Genomic DNA, 16773 nt, shown 5'->3' with positions numbered 1-16773 from the left:
GAGCTTACTTTTGAGTAGATGTGACTTGTGCTGGTCATGATTGGGAAACTTCCTTGATTGTTGTATCCTGCCTGAATTCAGGCAGGATACAACAATCAAGGAAGTTTCCCAATTGTATTCCATTTGCAATACTGTTTTTGCATGTTCTCACATTGATTTCAAAACTCTCTGTGTCACCCTTTATTATTGCTACTCCCAGGCCAATTGACAGAGAAGTAAAACATTAGTAAGAAAATCAAAAGGTGGCTATAAAAGCAGCAAAGGCATTCAAGCACAAAATTGCAGCAGTGGGAATGGAGACGCCATAACTGAATAGATCCAGAAAATGGTCCTATTTTAATAATATTTAGTAATGGCTGATTTAATTAATTGTTAGTTTATTTATAAAGCACTTAAAATGGTCTAAGCATTGTACAAAAATATCCTTATTATATTTCTAGAATATATGTTATCCTTCAGCCTGATCTTTTGCATGTCTATGCAGAAGTAAGTCTGTTGTGTTCAATTGAGCTTGCTCCCAGGAAAGTGTGGATAGAATTGGAGCCTTAGTTTATAGGACCCAATCCTATCCAACTTTCCAGAGCTGATGCAACTGTGTCAATGGAATGTGCACTAAATTCTGTGGGGAGAAGGTAGTCATGGAGGCCTCATTAAAGTTGGTTGTAAACCTTCAGTCTCGAAAGACTATGGTATAAGCCTACAGCACCTGGTATTCCCTGGCGGTCTCCCATCCAGGTACTAACCAGGTCTGACCCTGCTTAGCTTCCGAGATCAGGCATGTGCAGGGTAAGGGAATGTTTAATCCCTTACTTTGGGGCTGTGTTGAGACTGCATCAGAGCTGGAAAGTTGGATAGGATCAGGCCCCTAGACTGCAGTCTTGTTTGTTCCTATACTTGCAAGTAAGTACATTGAAGTGGGTGGGACTTATTTCTAAGTAAACATGCACAAAATTCATCTATGCTGTTGCACTTTGCTCTAGAAGCCCTGCTCAAACTCACATTTTTTTGTTTGTGCACAAAATTCTGCCTTCATGGGTGAATCCTGCTGGTGCAGCCATGCCACTGGAATACTTGCTGTATCCTGTGAGGGGAGAGGGACTCTTGGAGGTTTCTTTTGTTACCTTGTCCCTGGGATAAGTCTTAGCTGCCCTGCTGGGTCTACTTTGACCTGCATCACTATATAGCTGGTGCACGTCCAGCTGGACCAGGGAAGCAGGGTTGAGACCAGGAAGATAGGTTGTTGGCAATGCTGCTACTATCACCATTGCTGCCTTCTCAGCACTGATCCACCCCCACCCCAGCTTCCTCCCTGTTTCTCCCAGCCTCACTCTGCCTGCACCCTGCCTCCCTCCTGCCCCCTGCAGTGACTTACCAGTGCTGGGAGTTGTTGACAGGCCTCTGGCATGAGGCTGAAGCTGCTCACAGTGGGCCTGGCTGTGCTGAATAGCATGTCACATTTTGCAACAGCCAGGACCTTGTGCTGCTGGAAAGCTTGTTCTAGCTGCACAAGAGCATTATAGGATTGGGCTGTTTGACCCCCTTTGGTATAGAGAAACATTTTCTGATTTCTTTTGCTTTGTAAACCCCTTTGACAACTTTTTTTGGTTAAAATTCTTAATAATAATAATAATCATCATCATCATCATCATTTTTCTAAATTAAAAACCCCAAATGCTTTAGCCTTGTGGGTGCCCCAAGCCTCTGATGATTTTTGTTGCCCTTTTACGCTCTATTGTTTTATGAAGTTGGCAAGCTATTTATTGAAACAGATCTAGGGATAGGACTTCAGTCTGTTCTTGTTGGGATTGTACTCCTTCTGAAGGAGCAGTTGCTCAGCTTGGGGGATTCTTCTAACCAAACTTTGGAGTCAGACGATGGCTGTAACCTTAAGTTGTTTTCCTCAGTTTTGTCTTGTGCACCACCTGCAGCTTTTCCTAGTGAAAGCTGATCAAATCTCAGTTGGATTCTGCAATGTGCTCTCCATTGAGCTGCCCTTGAAAAAGTTTAGACATTACCATTGGTCCAAGATGCTGTGGCCAGGCTGCCAATGGCAGCCTGTTACTGGGATGAATCCCTGTCTTTCACGGCATTTCCCCCACTTGCATATTTTCTGCCTTTTCCCTTATAATTCGGGCAATGCAGTGTTTGGCTCAGCAGCAGCATCTGTGCCACTTATCACTGGAATCTGCCTAGAGGCACTTCTTGTCATTTTGCCCTGCACTTGTTAGCCATGAGGCAGAATTTGGCTTCTCTTCTATCCAAGTTACAGCCCAATCCTATCCAAGTTCTCCTTCATTGATGCAGTGGAGCCAAGTGGCTAGCGCTACATCCTGCAGGGGAATTTCTCATGCGGGAGGGCTCCTGAAGGTAAGGGGACATTCGTCCCTTGCTCCAGGGAAAGCCCCAGCAGCCACAATGGGGCAACTCACACCGGCGCCTGCTAAATCGCTGGCACACGTCCTCATTGTCTTGTGTCAATGGATCAGACCCAGGCAGGGGGATAGGATATAGCAGGTATGGCTGCCACCGATCCTGCCCCCTCCTGGGCCTGATTTGCCCACTTCCTGCCCATCCCTCCCCTCCCCCATCCCATTACAGCCCCTCCCCACCCTCCCTCTGGCACAGAACATACAGTGCCTGAGACATCACGGCTTGCACTGTCACTAATGGGATGGTACAGGCCTTCCTGCCAGCACCAATAACTTATACTCTGTGGAAATGTGCTTTATGGCACATTTGTGACAGTCTGCACTAGTAGAGCACATGCTATACTTGCGCAAGTGGACAATAGGATTGGGAAATAGGATTAGTGAGTTTTGGCAACAATTGGAATGTGCCTGCCAATTGGTTCACATTCCTGTATGTCTTGTTCCACTCCTCCAGCCAGATAGTGGGATTTCATCATCTCAGCCAAATGTAAAGACTCCCAGCACTCAGGAAAGCTGTGGTATTTTTTGCTCCAGCTGCCTATGACCTACTTGAGGACAACCTACTTGCCATGCACTGAGTGCAAAGGACTGGAGATTCTTGCACAAAGGTAGGGGAAACATTTAGTCAGATTGCTTGAGTTTTCTGGTTCATTTTGGCCTGTTTGTAAAGTTCTCTAGGCTAGCACAAAGGTCTCCTGAGCAAGGCAAGCAGATTGAGTAGTGTAGCTTATCCATCTAGTGGTCATTACTGATAATTGCACCTTTAGCAACAGTTTCCATTATCTTCAGACCTCCAACACTTTTCCTTGAACCTGTTATCACTATAGCTTCCCCCCATTTCTTCTACTACTGTCTAAACTTTTAAATAAAACTGGTTCTATTCAACCCATACTCTGCCTGATCCTTTGTTATGGATTGTCACATCTCTTCACTCTGAAGATTATGCTACTGTTGGGGTGGGGGAAATTTTAAAGGAACCCCTGAGGTTTAGTGTTCACTTGGGAGAGGGGTTGCCCAGGTGAATCCTCTGTCTGGTCTTATAGTGTGGACTGGTGGCAGCAGATATTCTGCCTAGACCTTTCCCCAATCAGCTGCATATCCAACAAAGTGAAAGTAGGAAGTAGAGAAAGAGGAGCATGCTTACCACTAGGCACTACATCTGCAGGCCAGCCTGCATTCTCTTGGGACTTGCCTCTTCACAATGATAGTTACCTAATCCTTGAAGAACAACACTGTTCCCAGGCCCAATTCAAGATGCAGTGGCTACCTTTAAAAAACCCAGGGGCAGTGAGAATACTGCCTGGTGCTGCTTTGGTTCTGCTGACTCTGATTACAACCCCTCCCACCCAATCCTTTCTGTGCTTCTCAGACACTATTGTCAAACCCAAAGTGCAGGACTTCCGGTTTAATGTTGCCCCTGAAAATAGTCAGAAATTCCACACTTCTGGGTTTGACAACTGCCCACAAGAAACATGGCAAGGATCTGCTTCTTGTTTGAGAAAACAGAAAGCATATTGTTGTGGCGTGCATCAGTGGCCGGTTGGAGGGAGATGGTAGTGGTGACTACACAGAGTCAGGATGAAAGGTACTCTGAGTCTGCTACCCCCTTACAGCTGCCACTGATGCAACCTGCATCAGCTGGCCTCATGGATGGACCAGCTCTGATAAAGTCCTATACTGTTTGGGCTTGAACTCCAACTCACTTGAATGCTATTGAACTCAAGTGAACTCCATTCACTTGAACCCCTAGCTAATGGCTCTTACTATGTGAAAAGTGATATACAGCTCTATCTGGAACCATTAATGGCCATCTATGCAGTCTGGGACCATGATAGTTAAAGGGCTGCCTGTATAATCCTGCATGTTCTAGGTCATCTGGGAAGGCCCTGTTGAGAGTTCCACCACTGGTAGAAGTCAAGGGTGCAGCAGCTAGGAACAGGGCTTTTTCAGTTGTGGCACCACTTTTATGGAATTACCAGAAAATCTAAGATCTGTCCCATGGTGTAGAGTTTCTGGCAAGGTCTAAAACATTTTTATTCACACAGGCTTTTGGGGTTGGATAGGACTGGAGTATCATCCAACTGTTTTCATCTGGTCTGTTTCTTTTATTGCATATTTACCTGCCTTTTTGCTGCCTCAGTATATTAAGGTTGTTATGTGCTGCTTGTTAATATTTATTGTCTTAGTGGTTGAAAATATTGCTGCTTTGTGATCAAGTTATCCTTCCTTTGTTGTCCTGGCTTTATAAGACCTGTATGTGTTTTATTTTAAATTTGCATGCTTTTAAATTATTTTGCTTTAAAATTTAAAATGCTTAAAAATTTATTTTTATGTAATTTTGTATTTGCAGATTGGGCACTGTAAGCTGCCTTGAGCTTTTTGAAAGGTGGAGTACAAATGTTATAAACATAACCAGAGGTGGTGGAGCTTCTACACGTACAGTCATTTGATTTAACTGAAGAGTGTAAGTGATAAGAGGCACAAATCTGACCAAACCCAATTGGGATTGAGTTTGTGATTTTGTAACTCCAAACATGTACTCTTCTATTTAACAGCAAACCTTGCTTTGGATTTAGTGTCCCAGCTTTAAGAGTAACTGACATCTGGGAGTTGCCTTGTCCTTTCAAGTGACACATAAGGAGAGAGCTTCTGAAGAAGACTCCATCCTTCATTCTATTTTGAAAACATGCATCCAGTCACAAACAGACTTGCAGTTTAGTCTGCATTGGGGTAAATGAAGATTGATCAGAAGTAGATCTCAAATGGCTGTAATCTTTGTCTTTTTATGTAAAAACAGACGCTGTACACACAAGTGGGTTCTATTTTGTTGTTTATTATTTACGGCACAATCTGTGAGAATAAATTGGTGAGATTTCATTTTATCAAGGTCAAAGTCTTAATTCATTAGAGGCAGTTTCTCACGCTTGATTGTGTTGTGTCTTCACAAAATGACTACCTTTTGAACCTGACAGATTCAGGAGACTCTTTTGAATATTAAGAGAGCATTCGCTTGTGAGAAGCATAACAGATGTGAACAATTCTGTTTTTGGAAGAGTATGTGAACAATAATAATCGTTAATAATCGTTAATGTTGTGTTGTGTTGGTTGCCGTAGAGATTGTGACAATTAGGTAATCCCTAACTTTGTAATGCCACTAGTTGCAGGTAATGAATTGTATGCTGTTGATTGCTGCTATACCAAAACTTTTCTCTTTCTCTGTCGGTTGCTGTCGTCATCTCTCTTTTTTACTGACTTTTATTGCAATTCCAAGAAAGGGTAATTTCTGAATGGAGGTGGTTAAATTTGTAAAAAATACAGTAATGCTGAATTGCTTGTTAGTGTCTAAAACACCACCACCCCCTGCCTCCGTCTAAGATCAGGCATAGAACTTTAGAAGAATTATCACTTCTGGAGACAACTTATCCACTTGTTCCAATAAGCTGAAGTGTTGGAATATGATCCAGACAAAGGAAGGCATATTTCGAACCCCTTCATATCAGTGGGAAGAGAAACACGAGCCTCTTTCCCACAGGAATCCGTGGGTCTTAAGAAGTCTTTGAGTTTTATCCAAAACCAATTTTGGTTTTATAATAGATATTGCACAAGCATACGATAGCTGAACAACATGTTGCAAAGCAGAACTTCAAATGTCTATTGATTACTTTTAACAGTATTGTATTTAATACCCTGTCTAATCCTAGGGACTCGGGGTGACTTATAGGGATGTTGTCAGTATGTACTTCTGCCCCCAAAGGGGTACCAAATAATATTCAGTTTGAACGGCTTGCAGGGAAAAAAAGAGAAGGAAGCTAAAAATAATGATTTCTTTCCCCTTGTAATTTTTTTTTATAGTTACTCTTCTTATCCCAGAATAAAGCTATCTCATGGTGCATTCTTTTGTTCTAGTTGTGTTTGCCATTATCTCACAAGTCTAGGATCACAAATACGTAACAAGAAAGGGGAGAAAAGCAATAATAAGAAAAAAAAAAAAACCCAAAACTTCATCCTGTCTAAGATGTAGCCCCAGTTGATGAGTGACCACAGTGGGAGGGTTATGGCATTGGTGACTGTTCATATATCAATATGAAGCGTTGATATGTTCTAAGAAAAGATATGGGAAGAATATTTGTGCTTGACAGGTCTGCCCACTGCTGGAATATCAGAGTATTGCTACCCAATGTGTGGAATCATGATGCAGTCTTGATTTACTACCTTTAACCCTCTTGCAATGGGCTAGAAAACTTCAAGTGCATAAAAGTACATTTACTCAGAGGCAAGCCCCTTTGAGTTTAGCTGTACTTTCTCCCTAGTAAGGGTGTTTAGCAGGGCTTTTCAAACTGGGGCGTTGCGATGCCAAAGCCAGAGAGCTCTAGCCGCTTTCCCCTTAAGGGACGGGAGCAGGGGGGACGCAGTGACGCGATTCCTAGGATTGCATCGCTAAGGGGAACTGCAGGGACTGGGATACATTCACCAGTCCCTGCAGCAGCCTGTCGGGGGGTGCGGGGAGCCCTGAGCGAGTGTCTGCAGGGCTCCCTGCAGCTTAAAAAGTGAAAGCACAGCGATTGCACTTCTCTTGCAGAAATAGAGCGCGATAGCTCCACGTTCACTTTTTAAGCTGCAGGGAGCCCTACAGACACTTGCGCGGGGCTCCCTGCACCCTCAACAGGCTACTTTAGGGACTGGTGAGTACATTCCAGTCCCTGCAGCCCCCTTAGCGATGTGATCCTGGGGATCGCATTGCTGCCTCCCACTCCCGCAAGAACTTATAAACGGTTCAAGCTCTCCCTGAGAGTTTGAAAACCGCTGGTGTTTAGGATTGCTGCCACAGGGTATTAAATAGGCTTTTTTGCTTTACACAAAGTTATCACAGTTAGAAATAGAAGTAATCAAATAGAGACTCGATGCTCAGATCAGTGGTAGAGGTCAAACAGAAAGGCATTTGTTTTCATTACCTTCCAATCCCAGCTAACCCACAGAAGTCTTTTACACTTATAAGAGTGGAACACATTTTTTTTATCTAGTCTGTGTTGCCTGTTTTGTGTTTTATTTATTCTCTGTCATGTTTTTCTTGTATTATTAAATGTGCCTGAGACTTCAGCAAATGCCTTTGGCCTTCCTTGAAGCTGATTATAAAGAACCAAGAGGCCAAACAGAGGACCTGTGTGTGGAGCTGAGACTGTGGAAGATATCCCTCATAGTTTAGTTTCATTGTACTGTCCATAATGGGGTTAGACTTAAGTTTCTTCCTCAGTTCTCTACATTGATTGCTCGTCTAGCCTTTTGCAAATCAAAGGTTGTGTTTTAGGTTTGTTTGTTTGTTTTTAAAGACAGATTGATATAGAAAAGTAGCCCTTATGTACAGGTACTTGACAGACCAAGGCAATGTTTCATGAACAGACAGGTAATAGGAGAAACCTAATTTTGTTCATTTATTTGACTTTATTTCATTCATTTTTGTTTGGTTTGCATTTAATGGAGTTTTGTTTTGTTTTTTCAGTTGCACATTTTGTAAACCAAAAAAGTAGTAGCACAGTGTTTATTCTGTCACTAACTTTGGCTCAACTAAATTATTTGGTGCAAACATGGTGACTGCTCTCCATCTTGCAGACAGGCAAGATAAACTGCCTTCTAAAACTGCAAGGACGATTCGAGGAGCTTATATGGGGCAAGATAGGAACAGTTTTAGCTGCAAAATGACAACACTGAAGTGGAAAATCCAGTTTGCCCAGAGCCCCCATTCTGTGGACTGTGTTTCATAATGGTTATCATAACCTTGAGAATGGATCTTTTCAGAATCTTGACTTTTTCTCATTATGTTCAGTGGGGCTTATTCCTAGGAAAGAGTGCATAGCATTGCAGCCTTAGGGCCCAATCCTATCCAATTTTCCAGTGCTAGTGCAGCTGTGCCGATGGAGCATACACTGCATCCTGTGGTAGGGAGGCAGTCACAGAGGCCTCCTCAAGGTATGGGAACATTTGTTCCCTTACCTTGGGCCTGCACTTCGGGCTACACCAGTTCTGGAAAGTTGGATAGGAGTGGGCTCTTAGTTGAAAGGTGGGAAAAAATTTCCTAACTGCAAGACCTGTCCGGCACTGTAACAGCCTGCTTCATGCAGTTGGGGGCTCCCCTCCTCTTTTCAAGCAGAGGCTAGATGCTCACCTGTCAGGGATGCTGTAGTAGTTGCCTGCACTGAGCAGGAAGTTGGACTAACTGACCTTTAAGGGTTCTTCCAACTTTCAACATTCTGTGAACTGATTTTACTATGCAGAATTTGAATTGACAGGAGGGAGGGGGAAGAGAGCACCTGGCCAAAAAGGAAAACCCTAGGATAACATGCATCTTTGAGCACTGATTAGGGCTCCGAAGCCCAGCTGTGCATATACACAAAGAAGTATGGAATACAGGAAGTTGCTCTGTATTGAGTCTGACCATTTAGCTCAGTATTCTCTGCACTAACTGGCAATAGCTCTCCAGGGCTTTGGACATGGTCTTTCCCAGTCCTACCTGCCAGTTGCTGGGAATTGAGCTTGGGACATCTTTTACATATGAAGCTGGTGCTCTACTACTGAGCTATAGCCCTCATTCATGGAAATGCACAAATATACATCATCCATACCTTCTATGTTTGTCATGCAGAGTGTGTTTGAATTAAACCAGGACTATTTCCTGGCTTTAGTTAAAGAGAAATAGAACATGCTCCAAATGAGTCCAGCATCCTGCCAAGAGAGGTCACTCTGGTAAGCTAATCATTTCCAGAAGCCTGCATTCTGCTCTTGTGGTCTGAGTCTTACGCTGCTGAATCCAGTGGAATCAATGTTTGCAGGATTGAAAGCCAAAAAAGGCAGAAGTAGCTCCAGGAAAACCAGGACATTCAGTTCACAGGTAACAGCACTGAACCATTTGGCCTGCATGAATTACTTAAATCCTAAAATGCAACTATCCACCCCAGGGCATATAATCTTCAACTTATCCCAAAATGAAGCATGCATAGCATCAATAGCATAGCATTCTGTTAGAACTTAGTTGCATATTTATCTGCTGATCCCTCACCATTCCAACCTCCCATAAAAAGACAATGCATAGTTGCATTGTCCCAAGTGTATGCTAATATGGGTGCAATACTGTGTTTATTTAAATATTTGCCATCTTTAACAATAAAATTTCCAGTGTTGTGCTAAAAAAAAATTGGTTTTAACTTATAAGCAACAACAAAGTAAATACAAAACAGCTAAGGAGAAAAGCATTGAAACCATCATAAGAATTCTTGGTGCTGAAATGACATCAGGGTACATGGCAGTGAGCCTCTCTGGAGAGTGCGTTCCAGAAATGGGGTGCCGCCACTTTCCCAGTTACTACTTACCTCACTGCAGACAACTTGGATACCAAAGGAGGAGCGCCAAAGGCAGTCATGGTCCAGGGGCAGGCTCATATTAGATCTTCAGGTACTCAGTTCCAAATAGTGCTTTAAGCATGAACTAATTCTTTGAATTGTCCAGAAATAGTCTGTGAGCCAGTGCAGTTATTTAAACAGTAGCCACATGTGTCTCCACTGCCCAGTTCCAGTTCCAGCTTAGTGAGTGTTCCAGTTACAACTTCCAAACTAACTGCAGATTCAGAATAGTCTTCAAAAGTAACCCTATGTGTAGTGCATTGCAGCAGCCTAAGCTGGAGGTTACCAGAGCATGGCTAACTGTGGCCAAACTCTTTTGTTCCAGGTGGGATCACGGCTTGCATGCCGTCTGTGAAAGACACTGCATATCATGGCCACTACCTGAACCTCGTGACAAACCTGGATGTAGGAGCACTTCCAGGCTGCAAATCTGCTTCTTGGAGGTAGGACACCCCATCCAGAAGAAGCTTAAACACTTCTAGCCCAGACAGATAAACCGCCCACCAATTTGGCCTGGATATGACTGCCATAAACTCTCTGTCTTCAATGCATAGCAAGTTATTTTACTACTAGACATAATTGCCAGCTAAGGACACACATTAATCAACTACAGAGCGATGTGCAGGAGCATAAAATTTAAAAAAGCCTCGTTGGATTCATACATTTTTAAAAAGACCCCTCAGGCTGCAAACCTACACACTTCCCTAGGAGTAAGACTTACTTTTGACATGTATAGGATTGTGCTGTTAGACGTAGCAACTCTCCCAGGAAGAAAATCTTCCACAAGGGAAAAATATGGCCAGCAAGAAGAAATTCAATGAACACACCCTGTTGATTTACAATAAACTGTTGTTGCAGTAATTTCTTGAATAGATATTATATCTGAATCTGAGTGTCTTTTCTCAGAGCGATTAGCTAGTAAATTTGTGTTCAACCTCATTATTCCATTCTGGAACACCCCACAGATACCGGAAACCATGGATACATGTGACGCGCCTTTGGGCGTTGTGAGTTGAAGGGAGCTGTGCCCCCGTATATGCCATGTGTGCCCACCCACTGGGTGAGGCTCAGAATGACTGAATGACTGTTGGAAGCAAAAAAAGCGACTTCCAATTTTCCTGCAAAACCAAAGTTATATTTTATGCCTTTAAAAGGCATTACGAGAATATTTGTTTTATATTGTCTGTTTTTTATAGTCTTTTATAGTTTTATCTGTATTTGTATTAATGGGCCACAGGAAGACGTATGTGGCCTCTGTGGGGCTCAGAAGAGCCTCCAGAGGTGGGGGGAATGTAGCTCCTCTTGCCTCTGGAGGGGGCATAGGGGGGCCACATCTACACAACCCCAGATAAGGGAAACCCTGGGACCCCTTGTACTTTATTGTAAACACATGTGTGTACACACACACAAAAGCAAACAAAAACTGGTCAGCTAACAAGTTGGTTGCTCTGGTTCAAGGGCCTGGTCTGCCTCCGAATAGCCTGTAACCCAGCGGAAGTAAAGCAGGCCTAGGTCTGGTCAGAGCCTGGATACAAGACTGTGTGCTGTTCCCTCATGGAAGAAAGGTGAAATTGAAGTGTCATAAAATAAAACATCACACTGAACTTCAGCAGCTGGTGAATTACCAAGGGAAATGCAGTTGTGGCAAAAAAATAAAATACCTATACTTCAGATGTGAAATTCAGAATTGCAAAATGAGACCGATTCATCTATGTTGTTTCAGGGCATTTCCGCAGCTCAGACATTCGACTTGTTGGAAAAAGAGAGCGCATGCCAAGCTCTCTGCTGGTGCCTTGTCTTTCCTAAGCCATTTTTTAAAAGCCGAGTTTGATTTTTTGAAAAGTAGTTGCTTGTGCAGTTCTGTAGCTGAGAGATGAAAGTTTTATCTTCTCACTGCTCAGACTTCTCTTTTAAAAAAAAAAACACAACACCTTTCCACCTCAGTTGTTTTTCCACCTCAGTTGAGAAGTCTAAAGCCAACATCAAGATGTTTGGAGCCATGGAGTGGGAGGCATCACTGATGCCACAAGTGTCTTTACTGAGGCCCGGCTGATAAAAAGCCAGTCAAGCACTCCAGTGATAACACAATTATCTTTTGTGACTCATTCAAGTTGTACAGCTTACAGCTTACTCAGATGAACGGATCTGATTAGCCCTATAAAGACTTATTACTACAGCTATCACAAGGCTTTTAAGGCAGCACACTGAAGTCTGACAACTCCACAGCGTGTTCATGTGTTCGTATTTCAAACTAACTGCAAGCTTGTGTATACGGGAGACAGTGGCAATTCTTTGGCGGCCAACAGTATGCAGGGGTGTATTAATTACCTTTGTAATAATACATTTGCTAACAGGGAGCATTTCCTATTCCTGGGCCCATGGCTCCTTTGTAAATCTCTGTTCTTTGCTTAATTTCTGTGGAAGATGCAAAACCTAACCACTTGCCAGGGGTCAGGAGTAAACCATAACCAGAAGCTGAACCCAGAGGTTGTGCAGGGGAGTTTGAGCCCAAAAACACTTGTCAGGACATGCACACAGTTGAACTACATCTCCTGGTAATTCATTGTCCCCTTCCAGTAATGGAGAAGTCTATGCTAGGGTAGCCCCCATCAATAGACTCATTCTGAAGCACATCAGCTTCAATAGGGGATGCTTGGGAGCATATCTGGACCTACAGTATCTTATGGGTTGCCATCAATTTGTTTTGGGGACAAGCAGAGGTGAAAGGAGATATGCTGAAGAAGGCCTCAATGGCACAGGGATGCTGAAGATACTGCAATGAATCCACCTTGCAAGGTTCGTATCTAGTTTGCAGGGCCACCACCCATGCCTGCAGAGTGCAAAGAGCTGCACCAGATATGGGACCACAGCATAACTAGAGGAGATATCCGTCCATTCCTGGCTTGGACTACTTTGTGGCCTGAGCATCCTGTAAGAACTGAACCATAGGCAGCTGTCATTGGGGAACCAGGAAGGTTTCCAGGAAACAAAGGAGCACACCAAAAACACACCAGGTGACTGGCAAGCAGGGTGAAGCCTTTGCACTGGTTGGGTCAGTGACACTAAGAATGTGGCTTTCTGCACCTGCCTACTCAACCACAGAACATTCTGCTTGCCTGGTGCATTGTAATACTACTAGCTCTGGCTTAATAATAATATTAATAATAACTAGGTATTTATGTTCCGCCTTTCTGGTCATTGGATTACTCCTCTGACTTTATTCAAGGCGGTTTACATAGGCAGGTGTTTCTAAATCCCTCAAGGGGATTTTTACAATCACAGAAAGGTTCTTGTCTTTCAAGAACCAACAACATTTCAGAATGGATCTTCCTGATTTGGTCTCACTTCTGGCCTCCAGTTCTCCTATGCAGGCTGACAAGCAGCTCCATCTCTCTCATGGAGGGCACCCAAGACGCTTCTTGCTCACACCAAGAGCAGGTGGAATCACTTAGCTCAGCTTCAAGGTCAGCTGCTTCAAGGTCTCGCCATTCTCAGCTGTTCAGGGAGCTGCCGGTGTCCTCGAACTGGCAACCTTCTGATGTTATCTTCAGGCTAACGGAGGCTCTACCCTCTAGACCAGACCTCCTGCCCTTAATCTCCAGCTTCTGCTCAAGCTAGTCACCATGGCTTATCCACTCCACCACTGGATTGCCAATTGGCAGGCAGACAACCAGTCCAAATAATTTTGGGGGCTTTTGGCCTCAACATGCTGGCTAAGGAAAGTGAAAGCCTATTTTTTTTCTGCCATTTTTACAGTTTTTATGCTGTTGGGCATAACAGGAGGGCAGAAAGTAGGTGTAACATTATGGGCTGGATTGGGTGACACATCTGGTCCACTGCAGGGTGGGGAGTGACAGCATAGCATTCCTTCCTGCCCACCTGGCACGTCGGGGAGATGCATGTCCAGTCTTGCTCCATGTACGTTTGCAGAGTCAGTGGCAGGAAAAGCTCAAATTGCCATTTTGCTTGGGGGGAGGGGGCCTCTCCCTGCTTTCCCATTGTGAGCAGTGGGCATTGTGAGTCCCCTGGGAGTGAGGCAGGATAGACATTTCTTAAAAACAGTGAGCCAATAGCCTAACTGGTTGCCTTGTTCACTTTCTCTGGTTGCAGTGGCAGAGAAGGAGAAGAAGAAACCACCTTGGGCTTGGCGGCCTGGCTCCATTTGCTCAAGGTAACCATCTATCACCACTCTGCTTCCACTCTGTTACTCTGCTTCTGCCTGAATTCCTTGGCCATTGTAATGCATTCTGTGAAGATGTGGGGTCTTAGTGAGAAGCTGGCACACTTTCCTCCTTCATGTGCATTTTGATGTATTGAGGCAGGACAGAAGTGTAATAAATAAAGAAACCAATAAACAATATGCAGATGGCACAGGTTCTGTGTTTCAGACAAGCTGGTGGACTGAATACTCCTTCTCAGCTACACCAGCTAGCTGACCTAATACCTAGCTAGCTAGCTGACAAAATACCAGTATTAGCTTTTGGTCACCATTGCTTGTTAGGGCAGGGTGTTCTTGTACTGCCATTCACTACCTGTTCTCCAGTGTCGGAGGGCACCATTGTTAGGTCTGAACAAGGACTGCTGTACTCTTTTCTATTGCAATGCAAAGCAGCACCTGCAACCTCCAGATTCCATTTATTAAAACAGAAATAGAGCCCAAGACTCCTGATCTGTAGTCACCAATTCAAATAATGAGATGGATTTATTCACAAGCTTAGCGTGCTCTGGCTCTGATGATGAACAAAGGGGAAAGAAGCAGAGTCCAGAGATGAAGAGCAAAGCCTTGGCTTGGAATGTCTGCCTCAGTCACTCTCATCATTGTTGTGTTTTAAGACATAAAGCAGGGTGGTCCTTTGCATAAAGAGCTGCTTTTTTATTATTATTACCATCACTGACTACACAGATTGCACTGATACAAGAAACTTTATGGCAAATTAAAGATTGAAAATGCCAGTTTTAACAAGATGTGTTTAGATATATCAAAATTAACACACAGCGAAAAGAATATTATATTGAAGCAGTTAAACAGTAACTGCATATCATATTCATCCAGCCAGGCAGGAATGTTACTTGGAAATGTATTTGAATCCTTTTGTCTGTGAAAGCTTCATGAGCCTAACAAACATAAATATAATGCAACAAATAATAAAATAAAATGGAATGAATAAAATATTCACCCTACTCCTGAAGACCAGCTCGGTCAGTTTTTCTTAGAAATACTGACATATTTAGTCTATATTAACCACAATATGAGGGCACACAATTTGTGCTGCTGGCAGGTCTGCATCATTCTGATCTCATCATACTGATGCAAGGTTAATAACTCCAGTCTAAAACTGGAGTTAAATGAGTCAAACTCGTTTCATACCAAGGGCCAAACAGCATTCACAGTGCCTGCTGAGGAAAGGAAATGTTGTCATTAATCAGGTCATAACCAAAAATAAACACTTTTTTCACTTAGGAACTCATTAGCTGCAAATGACAGAAGAGAAAATACACAAATCTTGATCATATTTCAAGTTTTGGGAGAGTCCAATTTTCATGTGGGCTGTCCTTATAGCAGTAACACCTCAGCACTGCTCAGCAGCTGAGAGCCTGAGGGCTGGATAAAAAGCTTCTGCGGGCCGCATCCGGCCCCCAGGCCTTATGTTTGACACCCCTGCCCTAGAGCAACTTTTTAGCATCAGGATGCCCCCCCCCCCAAGTTTTGCTTTACCCCGTGATTGGACAGCAGTGTTTGTTTAAACCTTGATGCACAGAACCTGATCTGCCCTGTCAGTTTTGTGAACCACCAAAAATTGAGTTGTGACCTGCCGGGGGGGAACCGCTGCCCTAGAGCAGGGTTGGCAATGTTTTTGTTAAAAGGGGCTGGTCATTCAGTGATGATGTCTCATGTCCTGGCCAAACTTCTAGGTTACTGAGCTCCTGGAAGCAGCTGCACAGAGCATGGCTTGGGAGGCAAAGTTTCCTGCCCAGTTTGCCATGCACCAGATGGGGAAAAGTAGAGCTGCCCATTCCCCATCCAGTGTGTGGCAAACTGGACAGGGGGCTTTGCCTCCCAAGCCAGGCTTCATGCTGCCTGGTGGTCCAACTTTGGCTGGTGGTCCAGAGCTGACCCATGGGCCATAGATTGCCATCCCCTACCCAAGAGTAAGTAATGCAGTTTTTGTCCCAAAACCAGGTCAGAAGCGAGGCTGAAAAGGTCCAGATACTGCATCACCCAGTATGAGCTGTGTGATCCAGTTTGAAGTTGTTTTGCCCAAATACTAGATTACTATGCTGTCTGCCATTTCCTTTATAGACTGGGCTTCAACCACACAGCCTTGTTGATTCAACCTACTTAAGAGCCATTATTTTGTTTTTTGGTAGACCTGTTACCTAAACATTGTAAAGTTAACAGCTCTGATGATGTTCAAATTCTAAGTAGTGTGCTTTATGTGGGGCTGCCCTTCAAGGTCTTCCTTGAAAACTTCCATTGGTCCAGAATGCCAGCACCAGGATTCTGTTGGATGCTAAGACAGCTAATTGTTGATTAATCATAATAAACAATAAGCCACACAGCTGTTGTAATAATTGATTGGATAATAATTCAATGTTTCATATGAACAAAAAAATCCATCCTGTTACAAGGCAAATGCATCAAATCGTATTATTCCTCTCCTTAATCAATATTACTGATTGCCAATGTGCTCAGGGCTCAATTTAAGGTGCTGGTTTCAAGCGTTAAAACTTCAAAAGTGCTGGGAATCAGCTTACATAAGAACAGCCCCACTGGATCATGTCATAGGCCCATTTAGTCCAGCTTCCTGTATCTCACAGCGGCCCACCAAATGCCCCAAGGAGCACACCAGATAACAAGAGACCTCATCCTGGTGCTCTCCCTTGCATCTGGCCTTCTGACATAGCCCATTTCTAAAATCAGGAGGTTGCGCATACACATCATGGCTTGTACC

General features: G+C 43.6%; 1 long non-coding RNA gene across 1 annotated transcript; it reads left to right on the top strand.

Annotated features, from left to right (window-relative positions):
* The first annotated feature begins 2892 nt into the window (after nucleotides 1-2892).
* Nucleotides 2893-6277, top strand: LOC136634560 (uncharacterized). Its single transcript, XR_010793302.1, has 3 exons — nucleotides 2893-3037; nucleotides 4780-4893; nucleotides 4985-6277. It is a non-coding gene; the product is annotated as an uncharacterized lncRNA (long non-coding RNA).
* Nucleotides 6278-16773: the final 10496 nt, after the last annotated feature.

The sequence above is a fragment of the Tiliqua scincoides genome, chromosome 1 (assembly GCF_035046505.1).
Source record: "Tiliqua scincoides isolate rTilSci1 chromosome 1, rTilSci1.hap2, whole genome shotgun sequence".
Taxonomy (NCBI): domain Eukaryota; kingdom Metazoa; phylum Chordata; class Lepidosauria; order Squamata; family Scincidae; genus Tiliqua; species Tiliqua scincoides.
The sequence above is the reverse complement of the archived record's forward strand: the minus strand, read 5'-3'. Positions and strand labels throughout refer to the sequence as shown.